This window comes from Triturus cristatus, chromosome 7, assembly GCF_964204655.1.
Source record: "Triturus cristatus chromosome 7, aTriCri1.1, whole genome shotgun sequence".
NCBI classification, from domain to species: domain Eukaryota; kingdom Metazoa; phylum Chordata; class Amphibia; order Caudata; family Salamandridae; genus Triturus; species Triturus cristatus.
In genome coordinates, this window is record NC_140590.1 from 1,488,620,977 (window position 1) to 1,488,642,947 (window position 21,971).

Below are 21,971 nucleotides of genomic sequence, written 5' to 3' on the forward strand. Positions count from 1 at the left end.
CCACCCCGGGTCGTAGGGCCCCATACCAGTCCTGCCAGGCCCGGCAAACCCAGGCCTCAATGCACACCTGCCAACACCGGTGTGTGTCAATGAGGGCCCACCACGTGCCTGTGCAAGCTCCAAGGCCGAGTGCCATGAATCTGGCAGCCTCCTCAGACCATCACGGCCTCCGCGGCACCGGCCTGCTGTACTCCCTTCTCGTTGACATACTCCACCTGCATGCACAGCGTAAAAGTAGGTCACACATTTGGAACTGAGTCTTGATTACACTATGGCAACCTCAAGTACGGCAGATTTAACTCACTATACTCCCTACGATGTGGTGACACCAAGTCTGTGCATATCATTCCATCCACAGGTGTCCGTGGGCCCATGCGGACTACTGCTCGTGGGCCACGCTGCGTTCGAGTCGTTCGCACACTTGGGACTGAGTCTTGATCATACATTGTCCGAGTACGCACATTAATGAAGAGCTCACATCACTGTACTCCCTTCGATGTGGTGACACCAAGTATATGCCTAGCCTCACAATGACACATGTCTGTAGGCCCTTAATGACTACATCGTTGGCCTACACTGTGGTCCAGGAGGCCTCATGCCAATCTAATCCAGTCCATACCAGGCAGGAGACATCATTGTTGCTGACTGAACACCCTCTCGGCTCCGGTGCTTTTGGCTCCGTCAACCACAAGTCACCCCAAATTGTCATGTCAATGTCGTGTGGTACAGTTCCAGGAGGAGCTCGCAGAACCACGTCTGGCCCGCGCTGACTGCTGCTTCAGGCCTACACTGCAATCGAGTAGGTCATACTATTTTAATTTAGTATTGATTTAGTTATGGCTGACTTGATGTCATTGTACAGGCCTCAACGCAGACTGCATCCCCTTTCAGCCCCGGTGCCACTAAGTCTGTTCCCTGAGACCCATGGACACTTTCTGGTTGGACTTTGGTGGCGACTGAGTCCATGGACTTGGGGTTGTCGTGGCCATCATGTTGGTGATACCGACTTTGTGGCGAACACGATACCGTGGCATTCCCCTCCTCCATTTGCTGCTTCCAGATAGCTTCCACCCTCTGCATCATGCCCTGGAGGACACCTTCCACTGTCCCCCACAACTTTCCATCACATACACCTCGGACATTGATGAGGACCCGCTCAGCTTGAGTGGCCCATCTGACTACACGGCAAGTCACCGTCCCGTGGCAGGGTGCCTGTGCCAGCCACAGTGCATCCGGGGCCACTAACTCTGTGCTGGTCAGGTCCGGGACCCCTTCTTCTGAGATATTGGATAGCCTCTGAGGCAATGGCCTTGGGGTCATCAACGCCATGTGTCTGTGGCCCTGCGCTGTCTGCTGCCTCTCACCTCAACTGCGGCTCACCAGGGCTTACACATCAAATCGAGTCCAGACTGGCCCAGAAGTCGCATCACCACAGGAGGCACACGCCACAACCGCCAGGACCAACTCCAACCGCCAACTGCCAGTGTCAACACGGTCGTACTGGCAGCCTGCCAGAGTTGCTCGCACCTGTCGTGGGTGCCATCTTCTGCCTGATCCCCTGCTCAGCATTCCAGGTGCCACTAACTCAGTGCACTACGAATCATCGTCCAGTACTGTTTTGTTTATGTGCTATGGAGAGTACACCCAGCAATGTCACCTCAGGCAGTGTGGAAGACCTGGGATGACAATGAGGATGAAGATTATCCAGGTGCGACACCCCCTCACTGCAGCAGCATCAGGAATGTCCCAAAGGGACACAATCCTAGACATTTTCTTCACATGAGCGCGCTCAGCTCTGGGGCCCCAACCTCAGCACACTGACACTCACGGGCACTTCTGTTTGTCTGTTGGGTGACCTCTGTACTTGCTCCAGCTCCCTCCATGTTGCTCAGCAGTTGACTCTGTTATGCAGTTGTTTTCTGTTTCCATTGCACTGATGTCCACTGTTCAAGTTGTTTCCAGCACCAAGCACTCAATGCGGGCTGGTTTATACTCACCCCACATACATCCAGCACAGGCATCACTGTACATGTGGCCCTGCCAATAAAGGGGCTGGGCGCATGTGCCCATAGCCAGTTCAACATGATATTTGCGTGTGTCCCTGTAGTCTTGTTGTATGCACGAGAGCCCTGGGCCCTACAACATTACATTATGCAATGTGCAGCGGACGCAGACATGTCACCGCAGGCAGCGGGTCAGAGCTTGGACATGTAGCTTTGTCGTCACTCCCTCAATTCGTAAGGTGAGTGGACTGGGCCATCTTACGCAGAGCCAACGTGGATGTGTGACTGATATGTGCGTGCCCCTGGGCGTGTTTCTGTCCTGGGAATGTCCATCTGCATGTGTCTTTGTCGCAGTGTGGGTCTCCTTTGTGGGGTGTGGGTGGTCCCTGATGGGACTTACACATCCACGTATGTGGTCCGGTACGGCTTCCATGTGCTCTGACCCACCCGCACCTAATTGGGAACCTCTCTTTGGCATTCTGACACCTGGCATTGGAATGCAATGTGTGCATCGGTGAAGTGTTGGGAACCAGCCATGGTGGCGGGTGCTTCCTGCTGTGTGGTCTGTGCAGGGGCTGTGGCTTGGCTGCCCTGCTCCTGGGGGTGGGTTGCCTGAGATGTCCATGAGTTGTTGTAGGGCGTTGGTGTCGAAGGTGTGGAGGTCGTCTCCGGCATCACTGATGGGTTGTCTGGTCTGACCTGCTGGAGGTGTTTTTGTCCCTCTGCAACGTGAAGGGGAGATGCCTTTTGACATTGTGTTGACATGTATGTTGGCACATTGTTCTTGTTGACATGCAGACTGTGTGACAATGTACAAATTTGTGACTGTTTGGGCGGTGCTAGCAATTTGAGGGGGGATAGAGGAAATTTGGACTTCATGACGGATGTGAGGATGCACCCGTACATATGCATATCACAGTTCCCTGCTCTGTCAAATGCGATTAGCCTGTTTCTGCACATGAGCAGACCACGTTGTGTCCCCTGTTCTGCAGTCTCCATGTTGCCCTTGGTGACACATTGTCATGGGATGTGCTGTGATTGCTATGTGTGTGTGCTGCAGTGTGCCACGGGGATGAGGGACATGATCCTGGGTCATTGTGGGTATGCAGTGTGCTCTACTTACTTGTGCATGTGTGCCATTGTGCCCATCTCCCCCGTCCCCCAGTCTCTGGTCGTTACTCACCCTGTTGTTGTTATGTCAGGTCCTCTCGAGCTGTGTCCGTACTCCACCTCCTTGCACCATCTCCACACTGATGACTGGCCTCCATTTCCTCCAGCTCCTTCTGTGGCGCAGGACTCCCAATACTTGTCGCCGTTGCTGCCTTCCTGTTGGTGGCGTCTTTGTGCCAGGTTTAGGTTTTCACGTCATGCCAGCGCCTCTTGGCCTCCTCAATTGGCCTCCTCAACACTTAGGCTGCATTCAAGGTAGTCTGATTGTGGGTCAGTTGATGGTAGTGTTCTGTCATCTCCGTTATGCTGGTCTTTGTTCCTACGGACTGCACCCTGTCTTTCTCTCCCTCTTCTCCCTGGCCTTCTCTGACTCCGTTGTACTTTGCTGGTGGTCTGTGGGGCTTGTGGGGTTCTCGTTGGCCTCTGCACTGGGTCAGGCTACATCCATGTTGCTGCGCACTTTTGATTGTTTCTGGTGTGTTTTTCTTGTTCTGCTTTTATAGTGCATTTTCCTGCCAGACACGTGGGATTTGCAGGTCTGCTGCCTTTTTTTGCTTCTTTTTGTATCACGCTTGGCCTCATGGCAGCTTTTTTTGCGTTCGCGTTTCGCATTTTTGAGGCATGGTGTTGGTTTTAATGCAGCCATTTGACGCGTTATCAGGTGACTATCGCATGGTACCGCCGTGTTGTGAATACTTGGTTAACACGGAGTAAGTTTCCAGCGATAAACTGCGATGTTGGAGGTTGCGTTAAGTAACTTTTGCAATGGTTATCACATGTTCTTGAGAATATGCCCCTAAGTTTTCTGTGGTTCATTAAATTTCCTTTTTTGTGTCGGACCAAACAACCGTCAAAACCAACTACTGCATATTTCCCCTCATCTAAATTTTATGTTATATTGCTTCAATATCTGTAGTGTTGAAATATTTCATAAAGACTCATGTTTTCTTGATGTGAACTTCTTCTTGAACAGTACATGTTTAACATTTTAATTACACAATGTCTGTACTTTCCGGTTTAAACTCTGCTAGATACTGAATTTCCAGAAAACACTTCAACAATCCGTTTTGAGTGCTTGTGATGTCTAAACTTACCCAAACAATTCCCATGACTTTGAGTATAAACTGGTTTATCTCAACCAACCACCTCATTCATAGGAACCAATTCCCCAATGAGAATGTACCTTCAAACTGAAGGTGCACAATTATTTTGTTAGAGATTTTACTGCAGAAGTCTCCTCACACATCTCCTTCATCTTTGTTTTTTCTGATGTTGTTATGTAGGAAGTCACATATTGAGCAACAGGTATGGAGCTGTCTGCCATGAATTGTATGTCCATATAAGCATTGCACAGTTTGAGAATCACAGAATTATAGTTAATAGTATATTTGGAGTCCTCTTTTATTCTCAGGTTGTAAGCGTTTTTTGTGATTTTCAAGTCAATGTATGTCTCACAGCAGATAAAAAAACTGTGTGTGTTCCAAATTTTGGTGCATTGTTAATCCATAACAACATATGAATATGAGGAACACTTCTTGGTTGGTACTATTTCTCCCAAAAGAAATCAGGTAATTCACCAAGCTGAGGATTTGTTTTATTACAGATAAAAGACAGCACAGCTTGAAACCTGTGTTTAAAATACCTACAAATATTAGCAGGACCCAAAGATCAAAATTCTCATGCTTTATTCACATTGATGTCCTTAATGTTTGAGTTTGCTTCTCTCAAAAATTCAGGTAAGTCATTCCAAGCGTACACTGCACAACTGAGTGTCACAAAACACATAGGTGCACCTAGGTTTCTCAACATACATTTCAGTCCTCCATGAAGACGATACAGATACCAATACAATACCACTACTCATTGGTGCCACATTGACATGCCATCAGATTAATCAAATTGGATTCCAGCTTATCATCCTTTCCTTTCCATTAACTTTGTTAACAAATTCCTTAGCAGGTAGATTTTGTAGATTACCTCCTGTCTTCAGTATGTGGGTTACAGCATATGATAGTCCAGCCAAGTTAATCTCAAATAACAGATGGAATATGTATGGATCGCACTGGCGAAATCCAGCATCTTCTGAATATAGTCTGGTGGTTCTGTACTTAGCTTCTGGTATTTGTACTGGGCAGTCATCATACTGGCCACCTGCTCCAGTAGGAAATAGTTATGGAAAATAGCGAGCCTCTAAAATTTTCTCACATACACTAATTGGAGCTCCTTTTGCTTACTACATTTGAAAGACAACAATAGGATCAACAATAACTTTGTTGTAATGGATTAGATGGATGCTATAGTATTCATGTATTTTTTCTAATTTAGATCAATCCACTTTTTCAATCCATCCACTTGATGGCAAAACTTCATCCTTCAAACAAGTTACATCTCGATCAACATTAACATTTTTGTAATAAATATTATTTTGTTTCAGATATAATGTGGCTTTTTTTACTCTAGTAATGTTGCTTGGATATGAATCTACCTTAAAGAAAAGAAAAGATAAGAGGCTTTGGCAAAACAGGAATACATTGGTTTAATAAAACGCAGTGGCCGGGAGAGTCTCGACAGAATGCGCCTGAGGAAAGTTTGATGGTGTACAAAGTTTCAACAGGTTTTATACACATCTAGAAGTACAAACAAAAATCCAGCATTCTTAAAAGGCATTACAGTCTTAAATTAACAAGGTTGGTTGCTTTTCCTCTGATATAGAAAGAGTACAGTGTATGTTTCCATACAATTAGGGGTTGCCCCTTCCCCTCCATCCATGTGTACCTATTAATCTCTGCATCCCGGATTTATTGGAATGGGGTGTCTAGGTTAGCATTGGACCCCCTCCTATGGGATTTATTTTCACCCATGTGATTGAGATGAATGGCCCTGCACTGAAATTACCTGTCCGGGGTCCATTTGTCAATAAAGAAGTTGACCCAAAAGATGATGAGAGCCACCCTGGGGCTACAGACGAAGGTAAGAGTGGATATATTTGTGCACTGGTGCTGGTGTCTTGCTACCTCCAGGAACCTCTTTTCTATGAAGTCCCATGGCCAAACAGTGTCCTCTCTTATATTGAATCTTCTGCACATCCTGTCTACCTCAGTTGTGATGCCATTAGGCTTGGTGAAGAGATAAAGTACAGTAGGGTTGATCATATACTGGGTGATGTTTACTCTATAGAGTTGAATTTTTGCCCTGATACACAGGTACAGATGGACGAGGCATTTTGCTCATTCAGGGGTAATCTCCTGAGATGGGTAAAGCATGTCTCTGCCTACACCATGTGGTATCAATGAACCTATATTATATGACTTGTTTGTAGTTTGTGTCCCTACGGGGGTCATGTGTTGATACCAGGCATTGTATAGAAGTGCGTTGAGTGGTGTGTAAGGAATACTAGGAATACTAGCGTTGGTTTGGCGTAATTGTATGTGAGGTGAGAGAGGTCTCTATGCATGTGTTGCAAGAATGTAGAAACAGATTTATTAGATTAGGCACATCTAGTTCCTGAGGGGCTCAAGAGGACCCCCGCTAAGAAAGTTGTGTACAAAAATACATAACTTAGACAGCATTTATTAGTTGTAGAGTCATCGTCTGGTGAAGTGTCTTTTGTCTGGGTGCACAGAGGTGTCTTTGCCTTGATGCAGTGTAAACAATGTCTTTGAAGGGGTTGCTGCAAAACGTCAACATGTTCTGTATCACTTGAGATATTGTTCCTGTGAAAGAAAGTCTTTATAAGCTTTGGTTGAAGGAATGGTGGGCCACAGCAGTGTTGGTGCACTTTCATCTCAATCATGGTCCCGTAGGATAAGTGGTTTTGTCGGATAATTTGGAAAAAACACACATCGTTAGGCAGCTGTCTGGAAAATGCCTGTCTTTACATTTTAACGATGCACGCTGTGAGCAAAAGATTACCTCATGGGGTACTGAAAAGTAAGTGCTAAGGTTTTTAGGAGGTATTAGAATTGTAAAGGGGGTAGTGGGTGTTAAACTTGGCCTTGACATGTGACATGGAGCAAGATTTGTCTCTAATTTAGCTGCGTTACTGGGCTATGTCCTCCTTCTGGAATAGTCGAGAATCTTTGTGTTGTTTCATGCTGCTTTATGCAGGTCTCTGTGGGTGGTTACGTGCACTTTCTGGCCATGGTTAAAATTTAAGATAATGACTCTAAGGCATCGGTCTTTAAACTGTGGGGCGTGCCCCCCTTGGGGGGCACAGCATCTCCTCAGGGAGGGAGCGCATTCCACCCTACCACTTCACCTTTCATTGTTGCTTCCAGGTGCGCAACGCTTATTAGGTTGAAAGGGCATCAGCCCCTGCCGTTGTGTGTCTCAGCCGGGCTGCTGCTGCAGCTGGAGCTGCTGTGGGCTGGGCAGTGTCTGGAGTCTTATCACAGGTCTTTAAAGACCATGTGCCTATTTACATACTGTTGTAAACTGGTTACAGATGCAGTTTCTTTTCTGATTCCAGTACCCCCTGGGCCCCCACTCTGCCTATTTCTTATGTTTGACGGCAAGGCAGACTTCGGATACAGAGCCATTGTGGGCATCAGTTTTCACAAGGAAACGGTAAATGTGAGTCTTGGAAATCCACTGCTTTCCTTATTTAATACTGATGTCATATCAGTTATAATTATTCAAAGGGGCGGCTGAAGTGTCTGAATTCTATGTGGGAGCCTGCTGCTGGGTATTTGTTTTTAAAATGAACCTCAAGTTAGTGGAGCCTGGGGCATGCTTGCTATTACTCCTGCCTCAACAGCCTAGCTGGCTATTACCCTCGTGTGCCTCCCTACCCTAAAACCTCTTTCATAGAGTAGGATTTCAGGGTCAAAGAGTTCCTGCAAATGCGCAGCATGCCGACACTGACCAGGATGATGTTCACATGCAGACCTGGGTTCTCACGCAGAAGTTCACACTGAGAGAGAAGGACTACAGAAACATTTGCTGTTAGTGAAAAAGGCCTTTGTTTCAGAAGCAAGTTAAGTGCACAAAACACAACATCCTTCGGTTTAGACATACATTCTAAACTGACGTAACTACATCCTAACATAGTCAAACTAGCCCACCTCGTCTCCCCTGAAGCACCACTCACAGCCATGAGGTTGTAAAGTCCATCTTTTAACATCAACTGCAAAAATATGTCTATCTTTTAGCCTGCTATTTATTTCCTCAGTCTTGAATTCCTTCCAAATTCCTGTCCAGCCAGACCACGCTAGGCCCACGCTGCATCCTCTTGCTTTTTGTTAGGGTCTCTCCTTCACTTTTCTGTTTCTAACCTGCTCCCCCCTCGCTCAGTCTGTGCTCTCTCCTCCCATTTGCCTCTTGTGACAAAACTTAATATGCTAATAACCCCCCTGCCCAACCAATTTGTACCATAGCCTGGAGTGGGAGTTTGCCTTGGCTCTTCTGAGGGATTGTGAACATCCCTCTGTGTAGAAAAGAGGGCTGTGCTCTGCTGAGGGATGGTGATAATCTATCTGTGCATTTGTGGGCTTCACACACATGCACAGATATGCATGTGTGAGGGCTCAAAGACACATACACCTGTGTCTTTGAGCCCTCACATCTCTGTGCTGAAAAGGCCATTCCTTCCCCCTCCAAAAGGTAGCTGCCTTTAGTGAGAACAACTCCAGACATGTTTGCTGTTTCTAAAACAAGCATTGGTAAAGCCAATAGGTCTCAGCAATCAGTGGTAATACATTTGTTTATATCAATAAAAACATCCCCTGAGCCATATACAAATGCACTTACATTGCCATCGCCAAAGCTATCTGATTGCCGTGACCTATTGGCTTTGCCAATGCTTGTTCTGATATCTTGTCTAGGGCAAGGATGTGGCGCAACCGCCAGAGCTAATGACTGTGGAGCTGGGGAACCAGGTTTAATTCTTGGTGTCTGCTCAACATCCTGTGATTCTGGGAAAATCACTTTATCACCCTGTGCTTACAAAAAATAAATGTGTGCTTGTGTAATGTAAAAGATGCTCCTGCAAAGTGCCCCAATAACTTTGGGTCATGTTCGTGCTATATAAAACTGCAAAAAATAAATTACAAAATGTTGTGAACACTCCAGTTTCCAGGTACTGCTCAAGACTGGAAGTGGAGCTCTTTATTTAATATTATTTGCCCTTACGACCTGGGCTATGCAGGAGGGAATGGCCATCAATGATGCAGAGTACCAGCTTCCTGAACTTTTTTGTCAGGTGGTGGTTGTGGGGGGGGGGCTCGACGTGTAAAAAGGTTTAGATGGGGGGGCTCAGCCGACAAAAGTTTGAAGACCTCTACTCTAAGGTGTTTGGAAGGTCATGTGGGAAATGGCTGGGACTATGTATGTTTGTGGTGTTTTATCCACATGAATCAGGGGTATCATTGGATCTTTATGTGCTCGGCCTGATGGTGGTGGCGCTAATGATTTTGATGGACTTTTCTATGGACAGTGGTCAAGTGATTGGATTTTCCATGAGTTTTCAATGATTTTGCTGCCATTGTGACCATTGCTCCCCTCTGTGTTTTGAGGAACCTGGTCCTAGACGCTGATGTTGGAGCATTCTCCTCATTTTGGAACTACTCTATTGGGCGGTAAACCCTGAGGCAGTGGAGACAAATATATAGTCCACCCAAAGTTGGACTTGGGTAAGCAGTACTGCGCAGATAAATCTGATCAGGCAGGGTTCCTTGTCTTTTGGCAGCAGTAGGGCCCGATAAGCCAATTTCTCCTGGCTGGCTCACTAGAAATGTTGCTCGAGCATGAATTTACCTTAAAGAAACGAAAAGGGTTGCATGTGGTGGTGGTGTCTGCTAGACACCGCCATCCATATTACAATGGCAGTGGGGAAGCATGCAGTCCTCTCAGTTGGTGGCCCATTGTGGACCCCAGGGAGCTGGGTGGTGGGGGGTACACATAGGTACCCTTCTGCATTTGCAGGCACAACGTGGCAGGCACCGCACGGTGCCTGCCGTGTTGTGCATGCAAATGCACAAGGTGCATCCACAGCATTGTGGCGGGTGGTGCTGTGAGCACCGCCCACCACAATGTTGTGAATGGGGATGCCACCGTGGCATCCTAATTGCCGGTGTGGGACCACTGCACCACTGGTGGCTGGTCCCAGCAGCGCTAGGGTGGCGGGCAGACGAAAGTCCACCCGCCATCCTAATAGGCCCCTTAGTGTGGTGTGCATGTCATGTCATCCTGATTGGTTGATTGTTTCTATCTACATGTGACATTGAGCTTTGTGGTAGTTTTGGGGAATGCGAGCCTTTGGCCAAATGTGTTTCATTGGGGCTAGTTGCCAAGGACATGTTTGTGGTACAACTATCTATCTGTGGGATTGATCAAGGCATTCCCTGGGTGTGCTTTTATCGTGGGGCTAAGAGAAACCCCACCTGTAACCTGTTACTCAATAGGAATGGATGCAGGTTGCAGGGCTTGTCTGACCATGTATCTCTGACTGGGGGTTGATGGAGAGGTCACCTTGGGTAAATCCTACAGCAATGGTGCAAGTTCAGTAAACTCCTAAAAATAATATGACAGTCATTGATGTAATTTTACCGACATTCTCAATAACTTGTGTACAGTTGTCATAGCACACGTTGTTATTGTTTTTACCGATATTGATATGGTATTGCATTCCTAGATCATGACATACATTGACATCACTTTTCCATATGAACTATTGACTGAAATGGGTGCATATATTGTATGAAAGTTTATTCATAAACATTTGGGGTCCCATTAGGATGGCGGGCGGATCACCCCTGCCAGTCCGACGATAGTCACTGCCGGCCCGGCGGGGGCGATCCGCCTGCCATCCGTGCAGCAAAGACCCTCTGCCATATTACAATGGCTGGGGGGTCCGTGGCGGACGGAAAGACCATCCGCCACTTTTCCGCTTGGTCGTCAAGTCGACCGGGCGGGAAAGGGTTCAATATAGTGGCGGTGTCTGTTAGACACCGCCAGCCATATTACAATGTTGGCTGGAACATGCCTTTCTGTGGCGGCATTGCCACCACAGAAAGGCATGCAGAGTCTGCTTGCGGGGGGCCCGTTGCGGGCCCCCAGGGACTCTGGGGGGTGGGGTACACTTGGGGGGTACCTATGGTACCCCCTGCTTTTCAATGAACAACGTGGCAGGCACCGCGTGGTGCCTGTAACGTTATGCATTGAAATGCACAACCTGCCTTTGTGGCATTGCAGCGGGCGGTGCTCTCTGCACCGCCCGCTGCAATGTTGCAGATGCGCCATGCACCCGCCAGTGTGGCAGGCGTATCCTAATCAAGAGTGCGGGACAACAGCACCCTCAGCGGGTGGTCCCATTTCCCGAGAGTATGGTGGGTGACAAAGTCCGCCCACCATACTAATGGGGCCCATAGTTCTTCAAGGTCTTCTGGAATTTATACTATTTTTAACTTGTTATGTATTGCTCCGGCTGGCATTTTGTTATCCTCTAACTCATCTTAGCAATACTTCCAAATAATTTGTTGTGTTAACAAATCAAAGCGTTCCTCTATAAATAAATATAAAGAAAATACTTGCCACTTATCTCTGTTCTCTTGTTCAGTTTTTGAGTGCAAAACAACATTGCGAGTTTGGCTTTTGGAGTGAGTGCTTAAACAAAAAATGCAAAACTGTTTGGTTTCTCTGCAGAAACTGTGTTAAACTTGACAATCAGTTGTGTAAAGTTATCAATAATAATGCCAGTGTCCTATTCCTCTACATCTGCATATACCAGCTCCTCATTTTCCCTAGACTCCTCTTCAAGACCGAAGAAACAAAACTGAACCTCTTCACAAATATTTTCTACCTCTACTACTGTATCGTGCAATAGAGCTCTATTCATTTCTCCTAAACATAAGGTAGTAGTTTTCACATAGTAAATTCCCCTAACTAAATTTTGCATTTTAGACAATGAACAGCTAACATTCTGAAGTGATGAAAGGTGCTTTTGCACGCTTTCTTTGATAGACAAGCCATGGAATTTCTCTGTAAATGAGTATACTTCCTTACTTTGCAAAGATCTAATTGCTATTTTCTGTTTCAGACTTCTGCATGGAAACTTGCGAAGGAACATTCTCATTATGTCAACTGATCCCTGACAAAAACTGCAAATACTGCTACAGTTCCATTTGCATACAGGGGCCTGTCTACGCCTTCCTTGTATTTCTTCAGCTATCACTTTCTCTACATTCAGTTCACTGACAAAATATTGATGAAAAATTCTAGAATGCAAAAATATTGACTGCCTATACTTAAACAGATAAGTACAAAAATATTGAGAAAAAAAGATCTATGTTAAAAAAGTAGTTGTACAAAATATCGATTTTTATATATACAAAATATAATACAAATATTAAATATATTAAAAAATAAATTAATTAAAAAACTGGATCAACTATACAATTTAACATATATAACAAATAAACATAATAATCATATATACATATTTACTTTAAAACAATTAATAAACTACACATTTTAATATATTTGATAATATTGAAATTATATAAAAATATACATATATATTATACTAATAACATAAAATCTATTAAAAAATTTTTATTATAAATTAAGACATTAAACTATTTAAAAATCTTTACACTTAAATTCACCACTCGGGTCAGTGCAACAATAGGGAAAGTGTTGGATAGCGGAGAGGTAAAAATTGCTATTCTCACCCCAGTGAGTGCAACAATAGAGAAAGTGTTGGATAGGGGAGGGGTAAAACTTACTATTCCCACTCCAGTGAGTGTAACAGTAGGGAAAGAGTTGGATATCAGAGGGGTAAAAATTACTATTCCCACTACAGTGTGTACAAGAGTAGGAAAAGTGTTTGAGAGCAGAGGGGTAAAACTTACTATTCCAATATCACTGAGTGTAAAAGTAGGGAAAGTGTTGGATAGCAGAGGGGTAAAAACTAGTATTCCCGTTCCAATGAATGCAACAGTAGGGAAAGTGTTGGATAGCGGAGAGGTAAAACTTACTATTCCCACTCCAGTCAGTGCAACAGTCGGGAAAGTGTTGGATTGCGTAGGGGTAAAAATTACTATTCCCACTCCAATGAGTGCAACAGTAGGGAAAGCACTGGATAGCGGAGGGGTAAAACTAACTATTGCCACTCCAGTGAGTCGAACAGTAGGGAAAGTGTTGGATTGCATCCTACGTAAGTGAATGCAGGATAACATTTACTATTCCCACTACAAAAAGTGCAACAGTACGGAAAAAGTTGGATTGCAAAGGGGTAACAATTAGTATTCTCACTCCAGTCGTTCAGAAGTAAAAACAAACAAAATATTAACAACAAAAATATTACAAAAACCAAATGAATAAAAGAAATATATAAATATATTAAAAATGTAAATATAAATATATTTAAAATTACAATTTTTTTAAACATATAATATTAAACACATATGAAAAATACCTTCAAATATTATATTCAATAAAATAATTAATAATTTTCAAACAAATACATATTTTTAATTAGAAAGTTTTTAAAATCAGAAACATTAATTATTACATAAATTTAGTTTTTTTATTCCCTACCCTATAACACCACAAAATTCACAACCCACATCGATTTTTTTAAATTACTTACATAATTAAGATAACTAATTACCAATTGAATAAATATTATTATTTAAAAAACAAATTAAAACTCATAAAATTAATTAACTTCCCAGTTTTAATTGTGTAATTAACATTTTTACAGTTTAATTTTACCAGTGGTTTGTGGGGATTATAGGGGTAAAGTCTATAATCCCCACAAACCACTGGTAAAATTAAACTGTAAAAATGTTAATTACACATTTAAAACTTATTTTCAAATAAAAAAACTAACAGTATATAAAGCTAATTATAAAGTAGGTAAATTGAATTTACTCCCCACTCTTGGCCCTTAAGAAGTAAACCCCCCCTCCACAAAAAATATAAACAACTACCCTAAATTGATATCAATTAATTAATTAACATTTATGATCAGCTAGTTATTAATTAATTAAACATAAATTACTTCCCATCCTTTACCCCATAAACCCCACACCCCACACCTAAAATTAATTACACTATTTCCAGAATTAATTTGCAATCAATTAACTAATATAAATTAACAACTGATTATTAATTATTCAAACATAAATTACTTACCACCCTTTACCCACATAAACCCTACACCCACTCCTAAATGAAATTACATAATTTTAATAAGTAATTATCAATTAATTAATTAATAATAATTAACAACAAATTCACAATTAATAACAAATAATGTACGTCCCACAATTAACACAATCAAATCTAAATTAAATAATTAAAAAGTTATCATTAATTTATTGTATTTAAATTACTTCCCGCCCTATTTCCCTATAAGCCCTTCACTTGCTACAAAACTAAAAAACCTAAAATGTTATTAAAATAAATTGATAACCAAAAATGTAACACATACATTAAAAAACATAAACAATACTTATAAAAAAATACATCACATGCATTTAAAATAGAAACTAAAATACATGACACTAATTAAAAAATCGATATTTTAAACACCTATATTATTGCAATTACTAATAATGATGTATATATTTTTAAAAACAATATTTCTTACCTTAAATTTGATATTCTTGACCAAGATATTCTTTCTGTCGATATTTCGGAATCACGATATTTCCAACTCGATATTTGTGTAAGTAGACGTTTCCTATTCAATATTCTGTCTCAACACCAACTACATGCACTAATGTGTTTCCTTGGAATTAGCTTTCTTCATAAAGGAAAGGCTCAGTACTGGACATATGGCTCCATTTACCTTTGAAACTTTAACAGAAATGACTTCTACTTGCAAGTCATTTTTTCAGCTACTTCTCTCCATAGACAACGCTGTTTTACCCACTGCTCAGTATCAATAAAACTGTGACTACAAATAGGGAATCCCTAATTGCTATTTACTAAGCACCTGTACCAAGCATTTTCTAAATGTAAACTGTGCATTTAATAAATGCTATTACCATCGACTCTAAGTTAATGGTAACCATGTGCAATTTTTAAAAAATGCATTATTTAAAGTGCCATGTAGCGCACATTCCCTTAGGGCATGTGGGCTCTTTACATGTGCATATTTTTTTTCTCGGTGCTTCAGGGGGTCTTAGGCCCCAGGCACCATTGTTATTGCATTACCTAATTTGTGATTACTGATTAGGTAATCACAGGTTAGGTAATGCAAAACCATTTTCACTTATAAACCTTTAGGTCCATAGGAACTAATGGAGTAGTATTACATAATAGTGATTATCTAATTGCGATTGCGAATCTTTTGAATTTCTATTAGGTTATCTCTATTTTCTTACATACCATTTAGCATTCCTTAATAAGCGATTACCTAAATTTCACTATTTAAGGAATGCAAAATGGATTTTTGATACACAAGGCCCTTAATGCCTCATAGTGTTTCTCCTTTTTTAGCTGATTTAAAAGTTTCCTTTTTTTTGCATGATTTTGCTCACTTTGGATTTTCTCACATACGTTTTCTTAACAGCAGCTGTTTTCTCTTTAATCACATTGTCTGCATTCTGTCCCTTTTCTTTCTCTGTTGTAAGAAGATAGTATCCTTTTCTCTGTTTCCTTCTTCTTTCTATTTATTCAGCATTATAACTTTTAAAGTACAAGTTGATGTCTGAAAACAAAAAACATATCAATACATTTAGCTTTTCATTACATACTATTAAATTACATATTTTAAGCAGATATGTACCAACATAAAAAGTTATGTCAGTATATATATTAGCAACTCTATCTGGCACATGCATCAAGGAAGGCTTTTGCGATTCCTTAATTGCGATTATTAAGGAATCGCAATTAAGGAATCGCAAAAGACTATGTATGTAGGAATCGCTATAAAAATAGCGATTCCTAAATATTCCTTAATTGCAACTCACAAATTGCGAGTCACAATTAAGGTACAGCTTTCCATTCATTCGTATGGGCCTACAGGCCCATAGGAATGAATGGGAATTGCATGCGCAATTTGCGAGTACCCATAAGGTAACTGGCAAATTGCGCATGCAATTTCAAGGGTGCAAGGGTGTCAAAGGGACACCCTGTTGCACCCCTGAAATTGTAATGTGCACCCATGTTGCGCACTCACATGCCCCAAAGACGTGTGTGTGTGTAACATGTAACTTAGGAAAATGCACTTTAGTGCATTTTTCAAAGTTTTTGCAAATTACCGACCTGTTTTATTTTTCGGTAATTTGCTACCCCTAATAGCGAAATCGCTATTTTAAATTGCTTCTAGCATTGCATTTAAGGAATAGCAATTTGCGATTCCTTAAATACAATTGCAATTTCCATTTTTTGCATTTGGAATGATGCATCCCAAATGCAAAAATACCGGTCGCAAAGGGGCAGACTGAGAATCTGCCCGTTTGCGCCTGGTTTTTAGTTTGATGCATGGGGCCCCAAGTCTGTTACTTTTCATGTTTAAATGATTGTGTACCTGGCTGTTTCAGTGTATGCATCAGTGTGTGCCTGGGTGTGTCACTGTATGCATAACTGTGCGCCTGGGTGTGATTGTGTATGGATCAGTGTGTGACTGGGTGTGCCAGTGTATGCATGAGTGTGTTGGTAGGTGTGTTAGTGTATGCATGAGTGTGTCAGTATATCCATCACTGTATGCTTGGGTGTGTATGTGTATATATCAGCATGTGCCTGGGTGTACTTTTGTATGCATCAGAGTGTGCCCAGGTGTATCAGCATATGAATACATTGTACCTGGGTGTATGAGTGTATGGATCAATCAATCAGGAACATTTGTAGAGCGCGCTACTCACCCATGAGGGTCTCAAGGCGCTGGGAGGGGGGGGGGTGCCGCTACTGCTCGAAAAGCCAGGTCTTGGGGTGCCTCCTGAAGGAGAGATGGCCCTGGGTCAGTCATAGGGGGGTGGGGAGGGAGTTCCACGTCTTGGCCGCCTGGTAGGAGAAGGATCTTCCCCCGGCAGTGGCTCTGCAAATCCGTGGGACGGTGGCGAGGGCGAGGCTGGCGGAGCGGAGCAGGCGGGTCGGTGTGTAGATTGTGAGGCGGGTGTTGAGGTATTCGGGGCCCATGTCGTGGAGAGCCTTGTGCATGTGGGTGAGGAGTCTGAAGGTGATCCTCTTGCTGATGGGGAGCCAGTGCAGGTCTCTCAGGTGTGCAGAGATGTAGCTGTGTCGAGGAATGTCCAGGATGAGTTGGGCAGCTGCGTTCTGAATGCGCTGGAGTCTTTTCTGTAGTTTGGCGGTGGTCCCAGCGTAGAGGGCGTTCCCGTAGTCCAGTCGGCTGGTGACGAGGGCCTGGGTGACTGTCTTCCTGGTTCCAGTGGGGATCCACCGGAAGTTTTTTCGGAGCATGCGGAGGGTGTTAAAGCAGGAAGATGTAACGGCGTTGACTTGCTTGGTCATCGTGAGGGAGGAGTCAAGGATGAATCCCAGATTGCGTGCATGGTCCGTTGGGCTTGGTGGCGGTGCTAAGGGCAGGGGGCCACCAGGAGTCTTCCCAGGCGGAGGGGGATGGTCCAAGGATGAGGACTTCTGTCTTGTCTGAGTTCAGCTTCAGGGGGCTGAGCTTCATCCATTCTGCGACGTCTTTCATTCCTTCCTGGAAGCTGGCTCTGGCGGTGGCGGGGTCATTGGTGAGGGAGAGGATCAGTTGGGTGTTGTCGGCGTAGGAGATGATGTTGAGGTTGTGTTTGCGTGCGATGGCTGCGAGGGGGGTCATGTAGACGTTGAAGAGGGTAGGGCTGAGCAAGGATCCTTAGGGTATGCCGCAGATGATCTTGGTGGCCGCTGCGCGGAAGGGCAGGAGACGGACACTCTGAGTTCTGTCCGAGAGGAAGGAGGTGATCCATTCCAGGGCTTTTCCTTGGATCCCGCGTGGTGGAGGCGGGTTGTCAGGGTGTGGTGGCAGACAGTGTTGAATGCAGCCGTTGTCAAGCAGAGACCTGATGTCGTCGGTGGCTGCGATGAGGGCGGTCTCGGTGCTGTGGTTCGCTCGGAATCCGGACTGCGATGGGTCGAGGGAGCTGTTTGTCTCGAGGAAGGTGGTCAGCTGTTTGTTGACGGTTTTCTCGATGACATTTGCGGGGAAGGGGAGGAGTGAGATGGGACGGAAGTTCTTGAGGTCTGCGGGGTCCGCGGTGGGTTTCTTCAGGAGGGCGCTGATCTCTGCATGCTTCCAGCTTTCCGGGAATGTGGCGGACGTGAAGGAGTTGTTAATGATGTCCTGGAGTTGGGGTGCGATGATGGTGTCGGCTCTGTTGAAGATGTGGTGCGGGCAGGGGTCGGCTGGGGAGCCGGAGTGGATGGTGTTCATCATGTGGGTGGTGTCTTCCGTGCTGACGGGGTTCCTGGTGCATAGGGTGGTGGGGGGGGGCGATGGTTCTGTGGCTGGGTATGTAGGCTGAGTGCCGAAGCTGTCGTGTATATCGGCAATCTTGCGGTGGAAGAACATGGCGAGTGAGTCGCAGAGGTCTTGTGACAGCGTGATGTCGTTGTTGCTGGCGCTGGGGTTGGAGAGCTCTTTGATGATGCTGAAGAGTTCCTTGTTGCTGTGGGTGTTGTTGTCTAGTCGGTCACTGAATGATGTCTTTTTGGTGGTGCGGATCAGCTGGTGGTGTTTGCGGATGGCGTTCTTGAGGGCTCTCATGTTTTCTGTAGACTGGTCGTGGCACCAGGCTTTTTTGAGGGTGCGGCAGGATTTCTTGGAGTCTTTGAGATCGTTGGTGAACCATGAGGCTTTCCTGCTGTGGGGATTGCGGGGGGGTTCTTCAGTGGTGCAAGGGCATCGGCGCAGTTGGTGATCCACTGTGTGAGGTTGCGGGCTGCTTCGTTGGGGTCCGTGGTGTAGGTGGGTTGGTTTTGGCCCAGGGAGGTGGTGAGCTGGCTAGTGGTGATCTTGCGCCAGTATCTACGGGGGGCTAGTTGCGGGTGGAGAAGAGTCGTGGGTTTCCTGAAGTGGAAGTGGACGCAGCTGTGATCGGTCCAGTGGAGTTCGGTGGAGTGGCTAAAGGAGATGTGGTTGCTGGAGGGGAAGATGGGGTCAAGCGTGTGGCTGGTGTAGTGGGTGGGGGTGCTGACCAGTTGCTTGAGTCCGAGGTTTGTGAGGTTGTCTAGAAGGGTGGTGGTGTTGTTGTCCTTGCTGTTCTCCAGGTGGAAGTTGAGGTCCCCTAGGAGGATGTAGTCGGGGGGGGGGCGAGGGCATGCTTCGCTGAATTGTGTGCGTGGTCCCGGGGGTCTGTAGATGAGAATACCTCTGAGGGTGGTCTTGGGGCCGGTGTGTATCTGGAAGTGAAGGAGCTCGGCGGTGGTGAGGGTGTTGTAGGTGTTGGTCGTGATGCGGATGGTGTTTCTGTAGACAATGGCGATGCCACCTCTGGCTTGGTTGACGCGGTCCCTCCGGGCGATCTTGTAGCCGTCCGGGATGGCTATGGCGACATCGGGGGATGAGGAGGTGTTCATCCAGGTTTCCGTGAGGAAGGCGACGTCCGGTGCTGTAGTGTTGAGGAGGTCCCAAAGTTTGATGGCGTGCTTGTGGACGGAGCGGGTGTTGAGCAGGATGCACTTGAGGTGGTTGTTGTTGGTGCCTGTTGTGACTGGCTCGGTGCTGGTCCGGAGGCAGGTGTACTTGCAGGCATGGCAGGTGAAGGCTCCATGGGTGTGTTTTGGGATGGCTTGGTAGCAGGCTGGCTGTCGGTCGGAGTTGAGTGCGTGGAGGGTGGCGGCGTCGTATCGTCTTTGGGTGGGTTGGTTCGGGTGAGCGCCAGGGGTCGTGGTCCAGGCACAGACGGGCGCAGACGGGCTTGCCAATGGCGCGCCTGCTGCGTGCGTCCGCTGCGCAGCCGCTGCGCGGCCTCCATTTAAAGGGGTAGTGGGAGGGAGGGGCAGCTGGGAGGCGGGAGCGGGGAGGCGAATGGGACAGCGGGGGGCAGGGCCGCGGGACGCAGCGGCGGGAAAGCAGACTGGGGAAAGCGGGGAGGGGGTCACAGGGGCACCGGCAAGCGAGGTGCACCAAGGAGGGATACAGAAGAAAAGCGAGCGTACAGGCGGCGAGGGGCACCAGGGAGGGATAGAGAAGAAAAACGGGGGTACAGGCGGCGAGGGCACCAAGGAGAGATACAGAAGAAAAACGGGGTGTGTGCCTTGGTGTCTTAATGAATGGATCAGTGTGTCACTGGGTGTGTTAGTGTATGCATTAATGTAAATGTGGCCATGTCACTATATGCATCTGAGTGTGTATTAGTGTATACATAAGAGTGTGTCTAGTTGTGTTAGTTTATGCATCACTGTGTGTATGAGTATGTGAGTCTATGCATAAGTGTGTACCTGTGTGTGCTATAATATGCATTAGAGTGTGACTGGGTGTGTCAGTGTATGCATCAGTGTATGTCTACCTACAGACTACATTAGAGGTGACTTATGTGTAGAAAAAAGGAGTTTAAGACTTGGCAAGTGGTTTTAAGTGCCTATTCTACCTGGTAGTAAAACTACACACACTGTGCAGTAGCAGGCCCGGCACATGTTCAAAGGGCTATTTGTCTGGATATGTAACTTAGAGTGTCACTACTTGAGTACATATCTGATGAGAGTATCAGTATCTCTGTGAGTGTGTCACTGGATGTATAAGTAACTATCTCACTATATGACTGGCTGTATTAGTATCTGTATAGGTCTATATCTGTATGTAAATGGATGTATATATTACTTACTGGCTCTATTACTGAGTGTTGGTGTTTCTAATTATGTGTGCAACTGGCTCTGTTAATGCTGGATACTTAAGTGCTGTGTGGGCATGTGATTGAATTTGTAAGTGCCTCTGTCTCTGTCTGAGTGGGTGGTGAGTGCCTTCATGCTTTTGTAATACATATGTGACTTTCAGACAGGTGGGAGACTGGATGTTTAACTGTGCATAAGGGTCTGCAAATGTGCATGTAAATCACAAATACTTCAAAGTGCATGTCTTACCTTCTAAGCACATAGCACCCTCCCCTATGACCTACCTTAGGGGTAATATATACGTAGTAGAAGGGACGTTTAAAGCTTGCTAAGGAGATTTCAATACCAACTTGACCTGGCAGTAAATCTGCACACACAGGCTCTGCAGTAGAAGGCCCAGCATTTATTTAAAGGGCTACTCACATACTCACTCACAGACCAGACAGATACTCACACACCCATGCACAGATCCACAGAAACACTCACAGACACTCACAGATACACAGAGACACTCGCAATACCTTTGACTATATCATACTCACTTTCATCTACCTTATGTACACATATACCTTTTCAAACACAATTTTATTAAACTACACTCTAATTCAAATACCTATTAAATGAGTTTGTTGGTCTGTACATTTTTTTGACAGTATCAGTTAGAATCTCTTCTCACAGGAAATGTGAAATCTAAGCATAAGAATGGTACACCACTCTCATACAAGGCAAACATTAATTGCAACCTTTTCAACTTTGCTCTCAGTGATACGATCACAGCAAATCATAATGTGCATTTTATATTTTATTTGTGTTATCGCACTTCTCAATGGTCAGTGTTTGCTAACTCTTTTTTGCACTTCTGTTAAGAAGCCCAATCTGGTAGTGTTTTTGAGTGGATTCACAATTCCGTCACAACGCTCTGCACGGACACTTGTGTAACTTAGCAACAGGTTTGCGAATTCACACAAGAGTCCCCAAAAATATTTAACATTGTACTCTTTATACCTTACGTCTACAATGCACTTTATAAGATAGTACTGAATAAAAAAATAAACCCTCCATAATATG